Source organism: Cupressus sempervirens, chromosome 7 (assembly GCF_028749045.1).
Source record: "Cupressus sempervirens isolate cs-2001-9-10 chromosome 7, ASM2874904v1, whole genome shotgun sequence".
Taxonomy (NCBI): domain Eukaryota; kingdom Viridiplantae; phylum Streptophyta; class Pinopsida; order Cupressales; family Cupressaceae; genus Cupressus; species Cupressus sempervirens.
This window is the reverse complement of record NC_143124.1, coordinates 86102857-86123506: the sequence shown is the minus strand read 5'-3', so window position 1 is coordinate 86123506 and position 20650 is coordinate 86102857. Positions and strand designations below refer to the sequence as shown.

At 34.6% G+C, this 20650-nt stretch overlaps 1 pseudogene; it reads left to right on the top strand.

The window, feature by feature from the left end:
- The window catches only part of LOC149545622 (disease resistance protein Roq1-like), a 29006-nt pseudogene that overhangs the window by 1750 nt on the left and 6606 nt on the right, over positions 1-20650 (top strand).

The following is a 20650-nucleotide window of genomic DNA, read 5'->3' as shown; positions in this document are numbered from 1 at the left end:
TTTTGAATTTCAATATAATTCTATCTCCTTTCTTGTTGAATTTGTAATTTTATATGTTCAAGAACAAAGAACTTGAACCTATTTGCAATTGCCCAGTTGTATGTTTGAAGTTTGCTTGCCTTTGACTCAAGGAGTCATATAATTTCTTGTGGTTTTAGACAAGGTTGCAAATTTATTAAGACGGATGTGTGAAAATATGGGGTTATATTGGATATTGTTGTCTAATTTATAAGGTGAATAGACTAAACATGAATGTCTCAACATATGCCATATGTTGATTGATGTTTAAGGATGCATAGTTCTGGAGTATAGGATTGCCCTAATGGATAAGGCACTGGTCATTTGTAAGATCATTAAGTTTTTTCTGCATATTGAATATGTTATCTTTTCTCAATATGAATCAATCATTTTCCCTTCATGTTGAAGTGAAAATAAAAGTTTAAACCCTCACTCAGCTTATGAATGTCATAGATCTACATTTAGCTATTGTAGAATCTATGTTGTTTCATAAGTCGCTAGGAGATATAAGGGGTTTTCATCTGCTTAATAGATTTAGTGTATGCTTTGACAACTGGTACCATATAAATAATCTACAGGTCTACCTGCCTAGGTTTTGCAAAGCCTGAAGAAGAAGAAGGGTCATACCTTATAGTTGTCTTGGTGTCTGAATGGGCATGTTTAAAATGGGAGTTAGCTACCCCTAGATGTGCTTTGTTCTCATCAAGGTAATTGGAAATGGGTAATGTTTCCAAACACCAACATAGGGGATGGGAGAGAAGATAGAGGGAGGATGGGAGTGTGTGTGTTTCTGTAAAAGAGAGAGAGTAGGGGATGGGAGAGAGTGTGAGAGTGTGGGAGAGACTGGGGGGTGGTAGAGAGAGTACATGATGGGAGAGATAGATTGAAAGGATGGGAAAGAGTGTGAGAGATAGTAGGGGTGGCAAAGAGAGAGTACAGGATGGGAGAGATGAAGTGAAAGGATGGGAGAGTGTGTGTGTGTGTGTGTGTGTGTGTGTGTGTGTGTGTGTGTGTGTGTGTGTGAGAGAGAGAGAGAGAGAGAGAGAGAGAGAGAGTGAGAGAGAGAGAGAGGGAGAGAAATTTAGAGAGATAGTAGGCGATGGGAGAGGAGGAGAGAGAGGGGGATGGGAGTGTGTGTGAGAGATCTAGAGAGTAGGGGATGGGAGAGGGGAGAGAGAGGGGGATGAGAGTGTGTATCTATAAAAGAGATATTTTAGGGGATGGGAGAGGGGAGAGAGAGTAGCCACAGAGAGAGAGAGAGAGAGAGAGAGAGAGAGAGAGAGAGAGAGAGAGAGAGAGGGGGGGGGGGGGAGGGAGAGTAACAGATGGGAGAGAGAGAGTAGGTGGTAGGAGAAGGAGTGGGAGAGGGAGAGAGGTGGGAATGGGAGTGTGTATAAGAGACAGTAGGGGATGGGAGAGAGTGTGACAAAGAGTAGGAGGTGGCAGAGAGAGAGAGAGAGTGAGAGTAGGGGATAGGAGAGAGTGAGAGAGAGTAGGGAATGGGAGATAGAGAAAGGCGGATGGGAGTGTGTGTGACAAATCTAGAGAGTAGGGGATGGGAGAGAAGAGAGAGCGGGGATGGGAGTGTGTGTGTGTGTGTGTGTGTGTGTGTGTGTGTGTGTGTGTGTGTGTGTGTGTCTATCAAAGAGAGAGAGAGTAGGGGGTGGCAAAGAGAGTACAAGATGGGAGAGATAGAGTCATAGGATGGGAAAGAGTGTGAGAGAGAGTGGGGGTGGCATAGAGAGAGAGTATGAGATGGGAAAGACAGAGTGAAAGGATGGGAGAGAGTGAGAGAGAGAGAGTAGGGGATGGGAGATAGTGTTAGAGAGAGTTGGGAATGAGAGAGAGAGAGAGTAGGGGATGGGGGAGAGAGAGTAGAGAAAGAGAGAGAGAGAGAGAGAGAGAGAGAAGTTGAGAGAGAGGGAGAGAGATAGTAGGAAATGGAAGAGGGAGTGGGATAGGAGTAGAGAGAGGGGGGATAGGAGTTTTTGTGAGAGATCTAGAGAGTAGGGGATGGGAGAGGAGAGAGAGAGGGGGATGGGAGTGTGTATTCATAAAAGAGAGAGTTTAGGGGATGGGAGAGGGGGGGGCGAGAGAGAGAGAGAGAGAGAAAGAGAGAGAGAGAGAGAGAGAGAGTAGGTGGTGGGAGAGGGAGTGAGAGGGGGGATGGGAGTGTGTGTAAGAGATAGTAGGGGATGGGAAAGAGTGTGAGAGAGAGTAGGAGGTGGCAGATAGAGAGAATGGGATAGGAGGGGGAGAGAGAGAGAGAGAGAGAGAGAGAGAGAGAGAGAGAGAGAGAGTAGGGGATGGGAGAGAATGTGAGAGAGTAGGGGATGGGAGAGAGTAGGGGGATGGGGGAAGAGAGAGAGAGAGAGTAGGGGATGGGAAAGGGGAGAGAGAGTAGGGGATGGGAGAGGGGAGAGCGAGTAGTGAGAGAGAGTAGGGAGAGAGAGTAGGGAGGATAGAGAGTAGGGAGGATGGAGGGTGATGTGTTTTGACATAGTGCATACACACTATAGGGCGTGCATGCTTTATAGTGTGTACTTGCTATAGTGCATACATGCTATGTGAAATCACCTAAAAATGGTCAAAAAGAAACTTTGGGGCCCATTTCATCCATTCTCTACTTTTGGTCTATTATGCACTCTATTATTACGATAGAAATCACAAGTTTCAACATAGAAAACACTATTTCAACACTTTTTAAAGCTAGCAAACACCAAATTCAATCATTGGATATGCAATTTGAAGAGTTTTTGAATATTCCTTATATAGAAAATTTTAGTGCAATCCATTTTAAATATTTTTTGTTCATATATAGACAAAAATTTGATTATAATTTAACATTTTGTTTAATATATAGTGAATTCATTGAAAATTGTATGTTTGAATGAATGTTATTTCAAAATGGTTAGAAATTTGACAAGTTATTTGATATATATTTTTTATTTATTCAAATAATTATAATTTTTATATGTATTTGAATAATCCATAGTGTACACATTGTAAGTAATTTAGATGTTTGAATAATTTGACATGTAGAAATCATCATCATGCCAAGGAAGAAAACAAAAACTCAAACAAATTAAGATAGGGAGAGAGATTTGACAATTAAAAGAGATAAAATGAAACTACTATGTGAACAAAAAAAATTTCAAATCAATAATGAAGAATTGACTTTAAAAGAGGATCAAGAACCACCAGTACAAAGAAACAAAGAGGAAAAATTGGAAAGACAAAGAGAATGAATGAGATTGTTATGCTCAAGAAGACAATTGAATTGTAAATCTACACCATCTTCCAATGTTGAAGTCATATCATCCACTACACCATCTTCCAATGTTGGATTCATATCATCTTGTCATGTTGAAGAGACACTAATTTGTAGATCTGACGATGTACACGCTCCATCATGTCATTTTGAAGGCACAACATGAACACATCAAGTAGGTGATATTTCATCTTATTGCCAAGGAACATCATCTTAGATTTAAGGTATGCAATAAACTCAACCTTGTGTTGATGTTCAAAATGTTGAGTGAATTGAAGAGATTATAACACTTTCTAGAAGTCATTTTAGAAGACCAAAATATTTGATTGATATTGATACTAACATTTTGAAATCAATGCCTGACAAGATTAGCAAGCATACATCAAAAAAGAAAAGTTAATCATATGTGGAGATTATTTTTTGAAGATTTAAATATTATAGGTCAATGCCAATTATTTTTTGAAATGATTAGGAATTTGAAATTTAGGCCTATAATGAAGATTCTTGGGCTAAGAACAATGGATGATTCAAATGAAAAAAGCATTGTAAAGAATTCAATGAGTGCTTATGAAAAAGTGGGTTCTAAATCACGCACCAAAGATAGTAATATCACAATATGAGTACTTACATCGACAATAGTAAGTAGCCAAATGAAGAAAGCTTGACTCATGAGAAAGACAAGAAAAACATTAAAAATTGGTAGAGGTACTCTAAGGAGAGCCATGTTAAGTTGTGAGAAATTGGAAGATACAACAAAAAATGAGATATGGACATTTAGTAGTAGACTACCATGAAAGGATAAAGAAATTAGTGAAGCTTTGAAATCATTGATTGAATAATTTTGGAAAAATAACATGTGTTTCCCCTAACATTTTACTTGCCTTTTAAATTAATAAAATCTTTTGTTTCTAAGTTATTCTGACTATTTTTTCCATATAGTACGGATTGAAAGGATTGGAGAATGAATTTTTTTCATTGGTTAGATAGTACTATTTATTTGTGGAGTTTTGGAGTTGGTTTCAAGGTTCCATCAATCTAAGAGTTCAAGTTATAGAATTTTTTTTATCACTACCTGAGAAACCCTCAAAACAAGGGTTTGGCCAAAGAAATGGCCCTAGTTTGGAACTCCATCATTGGAAATTCTTCCAATTTTACATGGAGCAAGCTAGGGCAGTGTACTATCATATTTCAAAGGCTTGGAGATAGGCAATTGCATCAGAGGTTTATGAAGGCAAGCCCTAGTTCTAATATTGCCCATGTATTAGACCTTGTTTGTGCAATTTGATGGAGAAATATGAACAAAAGGAGTTAAGGACTTGGTGGAATAATGAAACACCTTCATTTGGGTTAGCAGAACACATTGGAGTTGGAATATTGATCCCATGAACCCATTTCTTGATCATTTCCTTGTAGACCATGCCTAAACTTGCTAATTAGACTTGAGTGCATGGTTGGGATTAAGACATGTTGGAATGGAGTAGGGTCTTGTAGCTTTGGAGTCCTTTAAAACTTCAAAAAGAGTATTTAAAATTATCTTTGGTTTTCCAAGTCTTTTGAAATAGTTTTGTGTTATTTTTGGAAAATATTGATAAGAAACCTAATAGCCTACTAGGTCTATTACAACAGTTTGCATTGTAGGTTGTTAATAGGGGTTCCAATCAATGTTTTACCTTATTTTAGTTGTTTTGAAGTTTTCCCAAACCACTTTTGGTGTTGGGAGGTCTTTGAACATCAAAACCCACTTTGTTACCTTGTGGGAAGAAGGTCATTGTTGATCCAATAAGGGGAATTCAGATTCTTGTCTCCCTTCGGTGAGTGGAGCTTGTAACCTGTTGTAAAGTTGTATTATCTATGTTGTATTCATTTGGAAGTGAGTCATAACCTTTTTTTAGTCCTTGTGGAGTTGGGAGAATCTAGGTAGAAGGTTGATTTTTTTGGTGCTTCCTTATGCATACTCTACATCATTCCCCATCTTGAGTCCTTTCTATGACATGCAAGGGAAATCTTACATAGTCCAATTTTTATTTTTTTAATTATTTAAATTGTTGATTAACACTCTTCTCTCATAGAAATTTCAGAGTTGACTCAATGCACGTTTGTGCAATAATTTGTTATATGTTGGTAATACAATATATTAATTTGATAATATTTAAGATTAACCTAAATAATTAAATTCATAATTTTTTTAGATAGAAAGAATCATTTATGACCATTGCATTGTACTAATATAAATCTAATCTACACATTAATCTAGGACACCTGCATGGTTGATTATTGTTTTTATGAATACAAAGTTGGTGTAGTTGAAGAATTTGACCTTGGATAACATAAGATAACACAACTCTTGTGATCTAGTGATCCCTCCCAAGGTATTTTCCATACCACTAAGGTGAAATAGAGGCTAGGAGCATAGTTATAATATCACTTTGTGCATTGGGTTAATACTATAAAGGGTAGGATTGATGCAATGTTGATTTGTAGGTAACACCATTATAGATCTTGCATTGTTACTATGCTTATTAGGGCCTACATTATATTATCAACTGTTTTATCTAATACTCAATGTATTTTGAATTTGATTGCTTTGATTTGGAATAAACTAGCAGTAGATATTATTTTTGTTAAGGGAAGTGTTAGGTATTGTTGTGGTGTCCACAACACATGCCCCATTCCTCACTAGGAATGGGGACCCCCTACTTTCTTCGACTCTCAAACTCGTAGTTCAGGAGTCGAGAGAAGAAAATTTGGTTAGAAGTTAGATTTTAGAGTTTTAAAAAAAAATCAAAAATTCAAAAAGTTTAAAATTAAAAAAAATACTAATAATTTTTAAAAAAATTTAAAAAATTTGAAAACAAAAAAAGAGCACGCGCCACAAAGCGTTGCATGCACGTGCCATGACACAATGCACACGTGTGCCAAGGCACGACCGCACATGCCATGATGGGTCATGTGCCATCATGCCCCAAGGCACGATCGTGTGCACTTGTCAAAGCATGGTCGTGTGCACTACAAGCATACCAAAAGTGCCACAAGCGTGCCACAAGCACCGCACGTGCGATGAAGCATCGCGAACATGTCATATCACACCACACGCATGACTCCCATTCAGTTCCCATGCACTGTGCACTTAGTTTTTGGGGGTTTTATTCCATTATCATTAAGGTTTTCCTTAAATTAAGTATTTTTTTCATCTCTCCGAACTAATGTTTGCTTCTTTTTGTAGCTAAAAATGGTATCCTCAACTTGTCAGGGTCATAAATTTTGACTCGAACCTCAAAATTTAAAACTATTTACACTATTGGAAAGAAGAACTACAGATCTAATTTTAGTTTCTAAAACAGTGAACCTTCGATTTCCCAATTTTAGGGACCGATGAAAGTTTCAACTTGAAATTTTGAGCAAAAGACCTCCGAAAAAGCCATTTAAAAATGCCTAGAAAAATTTGCAAAAAAAATGAAAAAGTTTCAAACATTTTATCACTTGGATCACTTGGTTTTTTGTCAGGAAGGATAGGGTAGTTGGAGAGAAGATAGAGGTCAAAGATACAGAGGTTGGACACATGAAGTAGAACAGGTTCCTCATCTTATGCAGCTATTAATGACAAGATTCAACGCATGTGCCTTGGGATTTTAGATTGAACAAGCACAAGGAGTATAAGTTTATGAAATTGATTGGCTATAAAGAGGGTATAAATCATCAAAAAAGGGCAAAGAATATATACAAAAATGATCTAGAACCCCATTGGAGCAAAACACAGAAACCATTTTCAAAATTAACAACTTTGATTTTTTTGGTGATTTGAGCTATTGAGGTGCACAGGTCTGCAGGTGCGTAGGTCCACAGCTTTGCAAGTACATAGGTTTGCAACTCCACAAGTACATAGCTCCACATTTTTGAGCTCTATAGCTCCACATGACAGTTGATTGCCAGTTCTACAAATAACACTTTCCATGAATTGAGAGCACATTCTGATGGCAAGTTAACTCCAACACACACCTAGTGAAGGGCCAATTTCCATTTTTGACACCTCCGTGTACTTCCACTTTGATTGATGGCCTCCTCCTACTTTCTCTCTCATGCTTTCATTGTTTTTGACATGTAAAGGGCTCATGCATCCAATTAATGAATAAAATATGGATGGAGTCGCTCTAAGAACTAGTTAGATTGTTAGTTTGTATATATTTAGTTTGTTTTAATGTTTTAAGAGCATTTTATTGCATCAAGATATCTTTCACTCTCAACATAAATTGAGGAGAGGAATTCTTATAAATACCCCATTGTAAAATTTAAGAAGGGCCACTATTATTATGCAATAAAATTATGCTTTTGGTGCTAGCATTTGGAGTGTAGTTATTCTTGCCTGAATGTGTCATTGTTTTGTGGATTTTATTCATGAGATTGTGATTGAGCCAAAAATTTATTGTGTTGTTTCTGGATGTGCAATCTTTTAGTTCTAGTGTTTGCTACAAATATATGAATTTCGCTGATGTAATGAGCTTGAGAAGAGATCACCCGATTGTGTCTACATAACTTTTTGTCTCACATGAGCACACTTTCTATGGCCTTGTGATTTGATAAAAACTAAAACATCATTCGATTTGTTAAAGATTCTCAATGATGATTGCATTAGTGGATTCTAAGAAGTGTTGCTCCTATTTTCATTGGTTTCCTATCGATCTCTTCGAAGGTTTAACTTGCAATGTGTTGTGTTTTGTAGCTTATGTCCATTTAGAAATTTCAATTTCAAAGTCATTTGATTTCATGCTATTTACTTTTAGTTTCATTATTTTCTTTGTTAACCCCTTGTTAGAATAGGACCTCATAATAGCTACATTATTAGAGTTGCATTCATTGAAAAATAGAAAATACAAAAATATTATTCTTTTGGTGTGATATTTTGAGACAGCGAAAAAATTTTACTTTGATTACAAGATAAAAGAGTTTTAGAACCAACAAAGGCCTCCTTGTGAACACTCACATTTATCTTCTACTCAGAAGATTTTGGTATGTCACAAGATAAACACTGAACCTTGGAGTGGTTCCTTAAAAAGAATTTCTTTTCAAAAGAGGAATTACACTATGGATTCCTATCATTGACCTCGTGCAAAAAAAATGCCCAATAGGTATATTATAGTAATGGATTTCTTTCTAGGGCATTTGATCCTTTTGTGACTACCTCTAAAACAAGTTAAGCTATCAAGTAGCACCTCTTAAACTTTGTGAGATTGATCTTGACTAATAAAGTTTATTACCAATCAATATTGTATCAAAAATTCAAACTAACTAGATATTGAATTAAACTTGATAAATAAATAACAAAGAAGGGAAACTTCAAACATGAACAAGATCATAAATCATATGACAATGACATATTGGAAATGATTAACTTATGCTTAAATAGTGATAAAATTTATTGTTAATCAATATTCTATCAAAGTTTTGAACTCATTAGGTATTGAATTTAATGTCATACATGGACATATCTAATTTAATGTCATACATGAACAAACATATAATATAAACTGATAACCAATAATGTCGTACATGAACACACATATCATATATTAACCAATAATGTCATAAGTCAAATAATTTCATACATCAAATATAAAATGTCATATATACATCAAATTTATATCGAATATGTCCACTGATGCCTATATATATACATGTCTATCTACTATAGCTTTTCCTTCCAATGAAAGGAAGGAAACAAATCTCTTGAGATATTCTATTGCCATGTGGAGGGAGATGGTGGGGATGATGGGGTCCTCCTGACATGCTTGCTTGTCCTCTTGTTGAGGCTCTTCTCTAACTTGAGCTGATACAAACAAAGTAGATATGAATCAATAACTATTATACATTGAAATCAAATATATGTACACACAAAATTAATTATTTTGTTACTGCCATCAAATAGTTTCCCTGCAAGTCCACCTTGAAGGCTCATGGATAGTTAGGCATAATGAGACCCTACAACAATTCAATCAATATAATCACTTATAAATAACATTACAAATTTTGATACTAACTATTATAAATAACAACTAAAACCATGAAAATTCTTTCATACCTCAATCAATGGCTATGAGCTAGCCATAGCTGCGGCCACTCCATGATCGACAGACTGTTGGAGCTAAGGAGGAGTGTCCAATGTCATGAGTTGCATGTCATACAATAAACATTAAATGTAATATGAAACATGAAACAAATATAATCAAATGAATTAAACTAACATGAAACAAATGTCCCTCTATGTACCTTGTATGATCTCTATGCTCTAAGTTCATAGTAAATGTTGATGGTCCTATAGAGAATTGATGCATATGCATAATTTTTTTTTGTCAATAATTAATATGATTACTTAATAAATATATGTATTAATTTAAATGATTAAATTGATACATACCTCTGGACTCGTAGATGGGACAAAAAAATGGGGCCAAGGGATCATTGCTAGGCCCGCCAACACTCTGACCTTGGATTTTGAACAATGTCAATAGATGCTAATTAATTAATCATTCACTATACATATGAAATGTGATCAAATTAGTAAATTATAATTGTAATTTACTTGTGTGTTAATGCCAAATGTGTCATTCAGGAATTGATTAATGATGAGCCCATCATCTACACCATCTCCAGCATGAGTTCCAAATGTGCATAAAGATTCATGATGTGCACATGTGATCGCGACACACAAAAGGCTCCCCCTCAACTAATGGACTCATGCAATGGATGAGGGTCTGTGTCAAAGCATTAATGGTCCCTAGAGCACTAGCCTCTACATGTTCCTTCACAACTGAAGAAATAGTCACATGCTCACCCTATGGCTTGACCATAGGTGCCCTAACTACATTAGGGTCACGATGTGCTCCTAACCTCTCAAATGATGACCCCCACCTCTACCTTGGGAGTCTAATATATCAAAATAATTGGGGATCTCCCCAAGGACAAACTTGCAATATAATTTGTTTAAAAAATACATGGGGACCTCATGATTGTTGCAAGGAAGGGCATCAAAAACCATCCACTATCTATCCCAAAAATTATTTCTAATAGCATCATGTATGCATCAATGGATGGAGAACCATTTAGTACCCTCTCTAATAGTATTTTTCTCACCGATTTTTCTAAATAATGTACATATTGTACCTTTTGGTTTTTTTTTTTTTTTTTTAACATCTTGATATGACAATTTATTTGCATAAAGTCTTTTTTGTTCATCCCTCTTAACCCACCAAACATCTAACTAACCACTAACTGTGGCTATTTGGATCTTAATGGATTCGAGGGATGATGCCAATTGATCCCTCATTGGATTGGTTTCTCCAAATTCTTTCAACCAACCAATGAGTCCTAATTTAGTTTTGCCTCTTTCTATTTCATTTATTATATTTTCTTGTGTGCCAGGTAGAGGTCTTGCAATTGCTTCAGACTACGAAATTTGTTGTTCTTCTTGGGGATGGTTTTGGTTTTGATTTTCTTGAGGGTTTTGGACATCTTGGGGATTTTCTAGTTGATTATTGACATTTCTTGATAAAAAACCAATTGAAATCTAAATAAATAAACAAATCTAAAGAAAAATTATAAAAACCCTACAAAACAATATAAAAAACATATCAAACAATGCAAAATGAAATTTAGATCAAATATGGCTTGGGCATGCTCGTGATCTCAAATTTCATCGACAAGGAGACATATTGGCATAGCGGGTGGTGGAAAGCTTAATTTTCTCCAATTCATGTACGTGCTATTGCTAAGGAGGGTTAAAAACATAGTTAAAATAAAAGGGTTGTGGGTATGCAACCCATTTATAAAAAAATTCTATTTTTAAAGTGTGTACGCACTATAGCTTGGGTTACCCAAGCCATAGCACATATGTGCTATATTGTGTACATGCTATAGCGTGTATGCACTATTGAAAAATGAAAAAAAAAAACCACAACTTGGTGCACTTACCCATCTAGTTTATAGATCTTGCAACTAGCCATATTTATTTTTGACAACTTGCCATGTGTTATCCATTTACATCTCATATAAATTACAATTTAAGGCTAAATCCATCATGGTTTTTCATTTATTAGTTCACACCTTATATAGGGTAGGGGACTAATGTTCTCATTGGCCTCCTTTAATTTTTCTAGTAGAAAAAAATTACTTGAAACTAAGGTTTCATTAGAAGTGCTTTTAGATTCATTTTCAACATTCAAAAATCTTTTTTTTTTAATTTGTGACTAATTTCACAAAAATCATAATTTTAGAAATCGAAAATGCAAAAACAAGAGAGAAAGTATTAAATGCTTTACATGATGTCTTTAATGTTTATTAGGAAGCATGTCTACTACATTGATATTTTCCTTATCTTGGTCAATAATGTTGCACCCATCCTAGCTTTCAAATATAATATGCAATCTTAGGGAAAATAAAATGACAAATTTTTTTCTAGTTATTTTATTTATCATGTGCTAGAATTTTGGTCAAACTTTTTAAATAGTAGTTTAATTTTTAATTTTTTTAAAAATGACTTAAAGTGTTTTAATATTTGGTGTCTTTATTTAAAATGATTGGAATTTCTATGTAATAAAAATAAAAATTATATTAATTGTGTTTACCTTTTGCTTTACTCATTTTTAAGATTTAGAATTTTAATTAAAATAATATTAATTATATTAGCTTTCAATTCACTCACTTTTTAGATTTAAAATTATATCAAGAATATTTTTATTCAGTTTAAAAAATAATTTAATTTATTTTTCATCATTTCTTATACATAATACCATAATGAATCATTAATATTAATATTGTTTAATGTGTTTTAAGTTATTTATATGTATTATTTTTACAATTTATACTATTTTTAAGCCGATAGGCTTATTAGTATCAGAATTGCTCCCAAATTCTTATGACAATTTGGTGGTGTTGGATGCATCAAAAAGGAAAATCTTACGTCGTAAAAATGGAAAGTGGTGCCAAGAAATAGTCAGTCATCAACACAAGTTGGATACAAATCCATTATGACAATTGACTTTCTTTGTGCATATTGGCCCTCATTGACTAAGTTAATGACGCCATGTGGTATTCAAAATATGATTTGACACTTGTGGGTGAGATGAGTGTTGCATGGGCCAAAGCCATATAAAATGGAAAGAAGAGAAAATGTTCATTGCATATAACATGTTTGCCCTATTTGACAACCCTTTCATAGTTCACTCAACATCCCAAAATGATTTCTTATAGAAAAACATCTCTTAATGACTAAAATGTCCAAAGTCTAATCAAGAAGTTCAAAGTGATCCATATACTCTTTCAATATTATGAGACATTTCTCCAGATCCCTGTATTAAAACTGCTGCCACATAAGCTATCTTTCAACCTAGCATAAATACCATATATAATAGTAGAAATTTATATTTAGTTTTATTACCTTATACCCGTGGTGCTGAATTTTCAAAAGTAACTCCTTGAGCAATGAAATTGGCCCCATCCACTATTACACTTACACACCCAATTGTAGTTCCAGTCCCATTAATTTTTTCATCTTGCATTACCAATACATAACATAATCTATGAATTCATAACATTATTGGATTCAATTGTGTATACTTTGTGTAGATAATACAAAACTCTATAAAATATATTTTGATCACTTTCTATTAAATTAAATTAAATTTATAAAAATTAAGTAAGATCATATAATATGGTGTATTATCATTACAAAGGTTTTCATCAATAATGTGATTTAAAAATATTCATGTAAAAAAAAATTGAATTTCAAAAACTTCTACATATTCTTATAATAGATTGTAAGAATCTCTTTTATTTTATGTGAGATTTGTTTTGAAATAACCTTTATATCACCCTCTATGAACATTATCAAAATAATAGAATTATCTTCAATCACAAATTATGAACATCATTTATAATAGATAGAATGTCATAAGGTTGTAGTTTATGTTTGTTCTGTGCAGTTTGATTTGAGAATATTAAAAATATTTTTCTCATAATATATAAAGAAAATATATATTTAATATATGGTAAATCTTATTATTTCTAAAGTTTTCATTCTTTATTTTCATCCTTTTGACAAGATTTTAAATAAATTTATGCTTACGAATTTTTTTATTAAGTTATAAATATTTGTAATAATAAGTAAAATTAATTAATTTTTAAAGATTAAAGTGAAAAGAGTATTTTTTATAATTAATAAGTAAAATTAAATTTACCATTAATTTCATCAACATAAAAAATGAGTAAAGAATATTTTTATACAAAATTGGTGTTTGGAGGGGGGGTTTGGATGGGGGGAGAGATTCAATATCAAGTAGTGGGTAATTATGAAGGAGACACAAAGTGAGAGAGGGAAATGCAAATAGTGAGGGGGATATGAAGTTATAAAATAATAATGATATATAGATATTAAGCTCCTTAAAATTGATAGTCGTCTACAAAAGGCTTTTATCCATCAACAACAACTACACTTTGGAGGAGTATCAACTTTTTTTTTGTGTGTGTGTGTGTGGCGGGGGGGGGGGTGGGGGTGGGGGGTGTTGATGAATTGTAAAAATTTACACTTAAGTTTATATGAGAACAAAAAATTTGATAGATATATTAATTTATTTATTACTAATGAAGCAGTAAAACTATACAATAAAAATATCTAAAAATCATTGAATCTCTAAGTTACAAAAAGTACAATGATAAATTATGCAAGAAAATACATGGTGAACCACTAGAAATATATACTCCTTTGTAAAAGGTGACATATAATGCTTACAACAAACACTTAGAAGCGAGACTTGTTTATGGAAAATACTGGTGAGATAATTGACACCCTTTACAAGTTAGGTCATAGGCCACTAGACATGCTTGTGTATGTTGTATCATCTTTTGAGAACTATAATGGGTCACCATGGAGACATTAAGATCCTAAATGTGTACCAATAATAACTATTACTTTCGGAAGTTAGATATAACTTCCAATCATCATGTCCTAGGCTATCACTATACATAAATTCCAAGGGCTTGTGCTACAAAATACAATGGTGGATATTGGAACAATTAAGAGAGAAAGACCAATTTTTATAGTGATATCTAGAGTGAAATCAATAAACAAGAATTTTATTTGACCCACTTTCAACTTTGACAAATACTCCAAAATGTAGAGTAATCCATATAGGATTATATGGAAAAAAGAGTAAACTCATCTTAATCATATTGCACTTGAAATTTAAAATGTAATTATTCCATCCATACAAAGATAAGATAAGATAAGCTAATATTATTAATGTCCAACAAAATACCACAATGAGGGTCTATGGGACTGGAAGCTTACAACAAGAAAATAGAAAACAAACAAAGCACCAAACAATGTCCACAAAAGAACAAGTACAAAAAAAGAAGAAGAAAGTAGGAGACATCATGGAAAATATTAGGTATCTATCCTCATACAAAAAAAGTCCAACAACAATTGATTAGTGTAGCTACCAAAGGTCGTATGATGAAGCTAAGTGCTACAAGAGGAGTGTTGCTAGTGAAGAGGACCCCTATAGGGTCTTATAGACATGGAATGGTCCATACTAGGGAAACTAGATGGATGCTTCACACCCTAAACAAGAGTTAAGGGTGAGTAGAAGGTAATAATAATTCATGTTTGGGCCTAATTCCTAGGAAATGAAAGCTATAAAGTATGATTACAAAGCTACAAGGGCTCACAGAGATAGAGAGCAATGCAATGTTGATCGGTGTACTTGAAAAAATCTGAGAGGGTCCTGCAATATCTAAATAGACAATAAAATCTCCCTATAATCTTGTATTATATGGGGCATCTAAAAAAAAATGAGTCTTAGATTCTACCTCAACTCAGGTACAAATTGTACACACCTGATCCTCTTTAGCAATATGGTGATTGACCTAGACCCAGAGTTTATGTGAGCCCACCCTGAAGGAACCCAAGGAGATACAAAGGGCATGTGTCTAGTATCATGTAAGTACTCAAGGTGAACAATAATTCCATCCTAAATATTTAAGAAGTGCTTGGTGTAGAAAGCAATCCTCAGATGTAGTCCCCCTAGAGGATCCACCCAGGCCTGTATGATATACTGCCTAAAAATGTCAAGTCTGACATGCCCATTCAGTTCTTGCCGAGAGGGGAGTATATGAGTAGGAGTATCTAATGTGAACTAGTATGGAGGGAGACAGTCAATGTCAATCCCAACTGAACTCAGTAGGATAGTAACCTGAGCATACCAACAATAGGATCTAGTAGCTAGATCAGAGTCTATAATAGCAACCGAGGAGCAACAGGCTAAGTAAGGGTATCTATGTTGGCCAATTCTACAAATCCACAAAGATAGTATAGAAACAAGATCAAGTCAAAAATGGCCACAAGCTTGAATGGATGAGCTCCAAACTTAGCCAAGATTATACTGTGGGGGTTAGATCTATGATATCTAATAATCCGATGAAGGAGCAAATTCTAGGTGCACTTGATCATGGTCCAATCTGAGTCTAAAAGGAGAAGACATCAAACTACCAAACCATAGAGCACTATGGGTCTTACTAAGGAATCTAGGAGGGATAGCTTAGAAGATGTGTCGTGAAAGTGGTGTCTAAAACATTGTCTCTTGAGCATGGCAAGGGAACCCAACCCTTTACTAATTTGAGGCTAAATAGTTGATCTCAAGCTAAAATGAGGTCTAAAAAACTTAACCCCAAGGTATGTGTAAGATGATGTAATTTCAACTTCTTGAACCTAGAAGTGAAAGTGGAGATTTGAGGTCTTCAAACCATTGAAGACCATAACAAGAGTCTTCTCAAGGTTCATGACCATTTGTCTCATTTCACAAAAAGATGTGAGTCTATCTAAAATCCTCTATAGATACTCAAGAGAAGAAGCAACAAGAACCACATCATCAACAAAGAGAAGGATGGAGATCAATACCTAGTGTAGATGAAAATCATCACCTAGAAGTGAGGATTCACTAAGAAAAAGCTTGAGCTCATCAGTGTAGATCCCAAACAAGGTAGGTGAGAGAGGCAGCCCTACTTCACCCCATTGGTGCTTTGGATAGGCCAGAGAGGCTCTCTATTATCCTGCATCTTCCAATCACTATTTGATATATTCTCCTGATAGTCATTGATAAGATCTCAGAAATACCAATATCTCTCAGTCTATGAAAAAGGGCTACTTTGGGGATGGAATCAAAAGCCTTACAAAAATCCCCAAAATAGAGGTAGAATTTCTTCACGTGGTGTTGAACCTCCTCAATAATAGTCTATAGTGTAAAGATATTATCCATGGTCTAGTAGTCTATCCTAAATCCTGCTTGACCCTTAGCCCTACAATTCCTCCTATCAAGCTCACTAGATAAAATAGTATTCAATGTTGTAGCATAAAGTTTGGCAAATGTCTACCCAATCATGATGGTTCTATAGTTTTTGGGATCAGAGGTCAGCCCAACCTTATGGATTGAGTGAATAACATGTCTCAACCAAGATTCCAAAAACCAAAACAAACCACTCTATTAAAGAATGTAGAGAGATAAGGGCCTAGGATTGTGGTGCCAAGCTTGAAGAGCTTAGCCTGAAAATCCTCCTCATCAGCCTCCTTGCTACATATCAAAAGTTTGATGGCCTCATAAATGCTAAAGGTGGAGAATAAGTGACAATGGGGGATTGGATTGGGAAGTAGTGTGAGCTAATCCAAGATATCATACAACGTGGAGCCATGAGAGATAAGGAGGTGAAGGTCAGGGTGGAATGGGGTTGGCTATGCTGGGAAACATGATGCACCAAAAAAACCTAGGATACTAAATAAGCATGTCATGGAGGGATCTATCCTATGAAGTAATAAATAATTGCTTCTTATGGCAAAGAAAGCATTTGTAGGAGAGTCGTAAATTGGTGAAAGTGGGGGAATGAGTATCAGAAGCCAAGTGTAAGGAGTGGTGGAAATTTTTACAGGCATCATTAAGCCACTGGTTCATGGGACAAGTATTTCATCGAATGGATCTAGGAGTGCTAGGAATGGAGTGATGAGGGATATAGAGGAAAGCCGACTTCCAAATTGTGGTAGCTAGTGAGTGAAACATGGTGGACACCTAATTGTGATTTGTGAAGCTAGTGGGGTAGAGGAATATTCTCAAATGGAAAATGAAGAGGTCTTGATCACTATCCTCAAAAAAAAAAAAATGGTTAAGGGGGTGGATTTGGGAAATTTGACTAGAGATGGGTGGTAGAGGGTGAGAAGAAACCTGAACCAAAAGCCTGAGGGCATGATCCATCAGGGGAATATGAGAGATAGTAAATTTTTGGATGGAATGAAGGAAAGAAGAAATAATGAGGATATAATCAACCATTCTTGCACCCCCACTATGAGTCCAACACATAAAAATCTCAAAACCTAGGAAATAAGAGAGTCCATTCAGAATTGCTAGATCAGAGGACTCATAGAGCTAGAGAAGGTAGCGACTATAGAAAGTTAGAGGTCCACTATGATTCTCAAACAAATGTTGAAACCCCATACTAGTAGGATCCTTCTTAGTAGTACAAATCAAGTTGGACCCACAGTCATACTGGGGGGTCTAGAGATCTTTAGTTTGTGCATTAAAATCTCCTAAGATGATGATGTCACCCATAGCCCCAAACTTGGAGAAGCTCTCAAATAGATCTATAAAAGGGTTCCTATCCTTGGTATTGTGAATGGCATAAGGTGAGGAAGTCAGAAAATAGTAACAAAAAACAATGAAGATAGCTCTCTAATGGCAACTAGTGCCACCAACCTAGATCCACATAAATATGGCCTAAGTGTCAGAAAGAACCAATGTAGTAGTACTGAATAGATCATCTCTAATAAAACAAGCAACCCTGTTGGAACCATGCATGCCACCTGAAGTGCAAAACTCCTCTCTACAAACTAAAATCAAAATGTTCCATCAAATATTTTACTAAAATTCTAAGACTTAATTAATGGTAGTAACTATTCAAGAACATAAAAAATATATAAAAATATCGACTAAACCCTTACACCCTTCAAAGGTACAACTGTACAACTACTAGTAATAAAAATAAAATAAAAAACTTATAATATTGATAATCAATGATATTATAGTCTTCTAGTCTTGTGTCTATTCCCCACCCTTCAAAAGGCATCTTGACCAGTATTCTTGTATTTCAACTAATTTCAAAAAAAATTCCCATGGATTTCTCGTCAACCAAAATCTCTCTAATCATCTAATCTGTCCAATGTTGTGCGATTGTGTAATCCATCATTAAACCTATCAATTTCAGCCATCCTTATCTATATTTATCTCATGAAGCACATCTTATTGTGACACATCATTAGAGGAATTGAGTCATATATTCTGTATATGAAATGTGTTATTTTTGTGTTCGAATAGCTTTTACGATTTTTCAACCTGAAATTTTAACCCTACCATCTGCTAGGAGGTAGTGTATTGGTGTCAATTTCTTCTCCAATTTTATTAGTTCCCAAAGGATTCTTTTATATTTTCCATTTTCATTCATATTTACTCTCTTTTTTCCTTTTAACAATCTTTAAATAGAAAATAATAGATGAAGGGAGAAAAAATTATGGCAAACCTGTTCCTACTATTGTTCCCTTCTGGCTCTATACTCACTTAGCTCAATTTTTGACATCCAATGATTCCCTAGTTATATCACCAAAATCAGCCACCTCTGAAGCTTCTCATTAAAGGCATCTTTAAATGCCCAAATTTTTTATAATTTCCTTTCTTTTGCATTTACTTAGTCATTTGGTACTAGGTGCTATCTACTCTTTCAATCATGGCATCTTGCTCATCATGCCACAATCTTAGTGAAATTGGAGCTCAACGCCAAAGAATAATGTCATCTACATCCACAAAATTGTTTGGTGTATTCATCAACCACCAGGGCCCCAATGTTAAAGAAACCCTAGCTCTTGAACTTTACTATTCTCTCCATGAGTTGGGGTACAAAATATTTCTCAACTATTATGAGATTGAACTTGGAGATTCATTTGTTTCTTCCATAAAGAATGCCATTTGCTCTGCTTCAATTCATATTCTCATCTTTTCCAAAGGATATCCAAAGTCCTCTTGGTGTTTAGATGAGTTGGTTCTCATGTTAAAGACCAAGGCTAAAATTATCCCTACATTTTATGACGTGATGCCTTCAAACCTTCCTTACATAGAAAAGGGAATTTATTCTGATACATTGGTTCAACATGAAAAGAAATTTAGGTACTTAAACCAGCTTGAAGTGTGGGAGAAAGCTCTCTACTCTATTTCATTCATGTATGGCTACGAATTCAACAAATGTAATTAGTAAGACTTCTTTCATGTGCTTTCCATTAGACCTTATATTGATAGTATAATTTTGATCAATAATTTGCCTTCAAAATAGACTACCTTCATGATCTTAATGTGTCATTGATTCTCTTATTTACCTCATCTTTTAATGGGGTTTTTCTTCTTTTTAATCCCTTTAATCAGAACATCTTTCTCATCAAAGTTGATTTTTCTATTTAAAATTTTTGAACTCCACTTGTTACTTCAAAATCCTTGTTTACCTTAGTTAGAAGATCTTCCTAATCAAGGTCTTTTTTCCCTATTTATTCTAAATTCTCAGTGATCCAATTAAGCTATGTAAAAATGTGGTGTCATTTGTATATAAAAAGCTCCAAAAGATAAACTCTCTAGATGTTGTAGAAAATCCAATGGGGCTTAATGAGCTTGCAGAAGACTTTGAAATGTGCTACATGAAGAAGACTGATGAATCAGTTCAAATCATTGGTATCTTCGGGAAGGGGGGAGCTGGAAAGAAAACTTTGGCCAAAGAAATATTTAACCACAAGCAATGCGAATATGATGAGTTATATTTTCTATTTTATGTGCGAGAAGCCACTATCAATACTGAATTGCCTACTTTGCAAAGTATGCTTCTAAAAGATATCACCTACCTTTAGGATACACCACAATTTCATAGCACAAATGAAGGAAAGAGTTATCTCAAGTCTCATCTTCAAAGGGTTAATTCTGCATGCTTTCTTATTGTTCTAGATGATGTTGATCATAAGGACCAGTTAGATGCTCTATTGGTTAGAAATGTCCTCAATTTTTTGAAGACAAAGAGAGACAAATAGACAAATTAAAACTAATTTTATTGCCTTTTACTGCCTTGCCAAAATGCATTACAATTACCCTATATTTATAGAGGTTTCAAAACTTTCTTGAATGCAAAATACATTTTACACATCTTAAAATTTATTAAATATAATATTACATATATTAAAAACATGGGTGGTTGCTATACTACAGCTGGAATGGCTGGGATGGCTAATGTCTCCTATTTAATATG